Source organism: Phalacrocorax carbo, chromosome 4 (genome assembly GCF_963921805.1).
Source record: "Phalacrocorax carbo chromosome 4, bPhaCar2.1, whole genome shotgun sequence".
Classification (NCBI taxonomy): Eukaryota; Metazoa; Chordata; class Aves; order Suliformes; family Phalacrocoracidae; genus Phalacrocorax; species Phalacrocorax carbo.
The window spans coordinates 11,761,637-11,767,636 of NC_087516.1; positions in this window are offsets into that span (position 1 = coordinate 11,761,637).

Consider the following 6,000-nt stretch of genomic DNA (forward strand, 5'->3'; position numbering starts at 1 on the left):
ACCATTCCAACACATGTGAATGCCTCCTGTCAAATGAATCTTAAATATGATAATGATACCCCTTATTTGAAAATGAAGGCTAATAATGAACAGCAAAGAGTATTTCAGGAACGCATGTTCCACATCACAACTTCATTTCAATGAAATCTTTAAGAGAAAGCACCAACAATCCAACTTGGAAAAATATACAGACTAAATTTACCCTCACCTGTGCCAAAAATAACAATTTAAGAGTTAACTAGGAAAAGTATTCAGCCTTATTTGTTAAAAAAAAGATAAATCCTTAAGCATGATTAGAGCATCAGTTGCTAACTTTCAGTAGAAATAACTCAAAGCAGCTATTTTATGAAAAGTTAATCAATTCCAAACTTTCATATGTAGCCTATCAAAATATGTGCATAAACATCTTTATTCCAGAAATGAAATTTCTATTTCTTATTATTATATCTGACAAGTTTTGAAACACAGATCATGCATTCTCTCACATTTAATGTAAACCAATCACTGCTCTATTCTTCTGTCAGATTAATTTTTTCACTCCTAACAGCTCATGCACTTATAGACTCTTCTGACAGCTATTTTTGCAGTAGAGCTGCTCTCTCCTCTGACCACTGACATTTATTAATCAATTGATCAATAAATAATTTGAACCCCACTTGGGAATGTTGAAGTAGCCGTTGTCCCTCTCAGATTGCAGAACTAAACGATTGTGTTGTTGTTTGTGTTGTAATGGGGAGTGTTATGGAGCTCTTGTTAGAAACGGAGTATGAAATCTAAAGCACACTGGAGGGCTATCAGTTGCTTTCCTACTGATGCAGAAGAGACGATTTGTTCTTGAGAAACTGCCTCTTCTTGCAAATACATCTGTATGAGCTTAACTTATGCATACCAATAGCTCAAGAGCCCTCAGAGAGTGTGAAACTCACGTGTGAAAATCTAGGCACGTGAAAAATTGTTTCTGAGACAAGTCCCAGAACAATGCTACCTGTTTATTCTATTTCTTCCTGTCCAACCTCTATCTTACTTGCAAAAGCCCATGAAAGGAAAAGCAAGTTGGGCTTCTTTATATTTTGAAGTTTTGGCGCGAGTTGTTGTTGAGTATAAATCGATTTAGTTCCGCTGAGGTTACTCACTCACCCCACAGTGAATATCTGGCCTTTATACTTTCTGAAGTATAATGCATGTTCATTTTCTATTTAAGTAAAAATTCTATTCCCCCTGCAGAGAAGGCTTAGTTGCTATTTCATTGCAAGAAGTGGCGGATGCCAGATAAGTCCATACTGTAAGGATCATAACATAGCCAAGCAGGATATGTTTGTGGTAGAAACTCCAACAGAGAGACAGAAACATTGTAGATTCCTGATCAAAAATGAAATTCAGGCAGTATTGGGAATGATGCTGTGCTACTCTTACGTTTTGAAACATAGTGGCAAAATTAAAATTATTACTTTTTTTTCCTAACAACAATCTGTTAGATCTGCAACCAGACACAGAGCAGGAAGACTGCTCAAGCTGGTTTGCTTCTCCTCAAGTCTGGTGTGGATTATTTATGAATGGAGCAAAGGCGTTTTGAGAGTCTCTGTCTTGTTCCTGGGGCAGTTCAGAAACTCATCATAGTGGCATCGTGCCACTAAGTGCCACTCCTGACTTTGCCACTGTCATAATGAGCAGAGCACTTTAAATACAGCAATGGCTGGAATAGCAACAGATCCAGAGAAGACTCTGATCTTGCACTCGGTAACAGTTTCTTGCTGTTTTTAATGGGAATAGGGATGGAACTGCAGGAAATTTAAAGAAACAGTATTTCTCTGTCTGACCTACAGGTGAAGCTGGACCATGGAGAGAAGGTGCTTAGGTATATTGGAGGACTAGACAGTGTGAATATTTACATGGCCTTGGGTGGCTGATCCCTAGGCAAGTCCCTCGCAGCTGTAAGTAACATGTGCCAGTGCTAGTGACTGAGGAATTATGTGTCCTGGTGCAGCACCGAATCTCTAAAACGTGGAGGAAATAAACACTAGAAAAACAATAATAGGAGGGAAAAAATAGTAGTAGGCACTCCTTAGGAGATGTCTCTGGAGTTTCCAAATAGCAAAGTCTGCCTCAGGTAATGCCACAAAAGATGTTACACCATACACTCCCTCTGAGTGGTAGAGGCCTCTAGAAACTGAGATATTAATTACTGGAGACATTTCTCCTCTTCCCGTTAGTCAGATCTCACACAGGAGGTTTGTATACCAGGAACAATAGAGTTTTCCACCAAAAGGGTAAAAAGGAGAAAGATCAGGGTGAAGTTTTCTCAAAAGCCAGAGTATATGGCTGTGAAAACTTCTTCCTGGGAACAGTGTGGCTGCAGACCTCAGTATTTCAGTCAAATGTAAAATTAACCTCTACTGCTTGGCTTTCCTTTAATTTAAAAAAAAAAAAAAAAAGAGAGGGCAGGGATCATCTCAGTCATATAAAAACTTCAACTTCTGTTGTTGGAGCTATTTATAAGCTTTAAACATTAAGTACATGCAGGCCTGTGAGGGCTGAGACACAGACTGTTGGTTTGCTTCCACTTGTTTCTGTGTGCCAATTAACAGCCGCTTCCTTCCAATAAAGCACCGGCAGCTGAGATGTCTGGCAATCACATCAGGAGCAGCTCGGCCTGGAGAAAGATATATTTGGGATTGCACTGCCTCTGTTTAGACTTGTCTCTTAAAAAAATCTCACAAATGAATGCTTAAAAAAATCAGATTGCAAAGACATCGTGTGATCCTTCAGTTATGTTAAGTACTACTTCCACTTGCAATAAAGTAATCTTGGCCAGAGGAAAGATAATAAAAATCATCAGAAGGCTTAATGTCTGGACCTCTAGCAGAAATCACATGTTAGTGTCCTCTGCTGACCTTTGCAAATACATGTGTGCAAATTGACTGTATGTATTCCTTAAAATCAATAGTACTAGCTGATAATACAGAAATGTGAGACTAATGGATGAAGAATTAAAATGCCAAACCAAAGGGTTAAAATTCATATTAATACGGACAGCTAAGGTCAAGTCATTCTGCAGAAATGAGGGCAGCAGGTCACTTTGACAGTTTGTCCCTAGTTAATGGAAGTTTATTGACCCAGCTGTGTGAAACCACAGTGACTACTGCATATCACTTTGTCATGTGGAAAAGCTGCATTTATGGATTTCTGTTTCATCAGCTAGAGTGAAAAATCTTTTTTGTCCCCTCTTTTTTATTTTTTCAAATCAGTGTGGCCTCTTCATAAACTCCTACTGCAAGCATCTGCGTATATCTTCTGGTCTTAGAAGTTTGGTGGTTTTTCTCATTTTAAAGAGGCCCAGATCACAAGACCACCTCTATAGGACCTCACATAAATCAGCCCAGCAAGGAGCTGAGCCTGTGAAATACAAAATTTAGCTCCAAACACTGTCCAGGGGAACTTCCCATTGCTGCTGTCCCACCCGTCCAAGATATTATTTGGCTACATTCAGTGCTTTCGTACCCTGCAATCTGCTATTTTTCATGCATTAGCACCCTTGTGCTTGGTGATACACAAAAGGCCAATGGTTCATCTCTGCTGGTGAACTTTCATTGTAAAACGTAGTTAGGAACAGGTGATATAGAGTAGTTTTATATAAATACCACAATAAGTTTCCATAGTTAGGAATGGTATTCCTAGTTTCACATATTGCACGAATATAGCATAAGAAAAAAATCCTTTGGTGAAAGAATGGTGACAATAACAATTAAATAACAGAGAGGAATGTTTTGACTTTCTGTATAATTCGGATCAAGATTTGTCTATCTTCTGTATTTTTACAGAATCAGTGTGAAGTGTAGGAACTTATATTTGAACTCTGCCAACTTGTGTGCAGATTCACTGAAAACAGTTGGAAACTGGGAATGTCTGATGTGATTTTCTTTTAAAATTTTCATCTTTTAAACCAACCAAACTAAGAAAATTTGAATAGCCATAATGACCTGTTAAAGATTAACAGAAAAAGTGAAGTCACTGAAACGCTCCCTTTAAACTTTGCAGCCTATGAATTTAATTCTAATTATTTTAAGATATATATTTTAAGTATATTAATTTTATTGTACTGTAATAATGAAAGACAATGAAATGATTCCACTTTTCCCCACTGAAAATTGCACTACCTTCCTGAAAATAAAGTTAAAATAAAACACTTATTTTTGGTAAAGAACTCTTGCACTGAACATTTTTGCCTCTCTTTACTTGGAAGTATTTATAAAATGCTCCAAATTCTCAAGTTTGGTCTGCAAAGGCAAAATATGTGTGTGGGTGCATGGAACAGAAGCAGTTTTTAATTTAGGAGAATTAGCCTCAGCAGGACAAGGCTATGCTCACTTCGACAGCTGCAAACACTGGCATACACTGAGGTAAACATGTTTAAATTACATAATTTCCAGACCACTGATTTTTTTGCAACTCACTCCAGGGCAGTTCCCTTGAAAGAAAAACTCAAGGACAGATTTGCAATGCAACGTTATTATATCTATTAAAACATGCCAGAAACATTCTGCTCTGGCTCTGTATTAAACATATTGTCCTAATATGCAATTCATGGGTGTCGTCTGCTCCCTCCAACTGGACTGAATGGTAGCAGGCACTAATAGCCTGGGCTAACAATAGATGCATTTTCTTTGAATTTTGCATGTTTGTTCGTGGCTTTTTTCCTACCAGAAATTATCTGATGGTTTTTGGGCGGTTTTATTTCTCTTTCATTTTCTGGCCTGACACTGAGAACAAAATCAGTGAGTCAGTGCAGAAGCTGTTAATCTGCAGCATTGACAAGTGCATGAAGTGGTAAAGGAAGTTAGAGTTTTTTATCATTTTAAGCATGAAGTCAAATCCTGACATTTCTGCCTATTTTTAAAAAGATGTGTTGATCTGTATGCATGCTGTCCTTGCTTTCTTCCCAACTTCTGGCTCTTCAAAATGGAGGAAGCATCTGATTAACAGAAAGGGGTTATCTCAGGGCCAGCTTCTGGCAGCCTCACTTCTCTTGGAGGGCATCTTCCTTTTGGGTAGTCCTACAGAAAAAAATCATGTTGATTGAAAAGGAAGCAATATCCTAACTGAGTAAAGGTGTTGGGCCCATGAGGGATTTGCCAGGAATGCTTCTCAGCTAATTGTTTAGAATAGTCAAAGTAGAAGAAATGCTGGTGGTCAGTGAGGTGGAAAACAGGATAGGAAAGGCCAAAAGGATTTTTAAATTGAAAATTTAGACAGCATAGAAAGATACATTCCTGGATTGATAGCTGGCACTATTATTGCAATTGTACCATAAGTTTCTTCAAATAAAAACGAAATGTAACACAGAAACCTCTTCCAACATTGCTATGAACCCTACCCGATAAAGTGTTCATAGGCAAAATATGAACTGTGTGTATATTTGCCTTTGATTACCTGAACTTGGGGTCTCTTGAATTACAACTGATAGATCTGCTCGGTAAGGACACATACATTGACATGCAAATAAGGTAAGCCAGTTTAAAGGGAGGAAACACTTTAGGTTTCCTAAGGTGGTTGAAACTGCTCATTAGCTGAAATATGGGAAACAAAATAATTCTGGAGTTTATTTCACCAGTAGCATTCTCAGAACATCGCATGGTAGCTTTACTCTGCTTCCATGGTATCAGTTTGCCATGGATATACTCTCTTGACATTTAAAAACATGAATCAGCTGCAGTCTCCTGATTACAAGGAGGCTGATGCTGGTGGTAGGCTTACCAGTGAGCTTCCAGAAACGAGAAGGGTTGTGGACCTCTTCCCTCCTGGGCTGGGCCAGTGAGCAATCTCCTCCTGGAAGAGACATTTTAGGAGGCAGCAAGGCAGGAACACTTTCTGAGGCAAGAACAAGAATCCAGGGCTTTGCTTGTCCTCCATAGCTTCATATGCTGTGAGTATGGTCAGCATTAGCTCAAGCTGATATAATGTCAAGAGGTTTTACAAAGCAATTCATTCCCTAATACGTGGAGA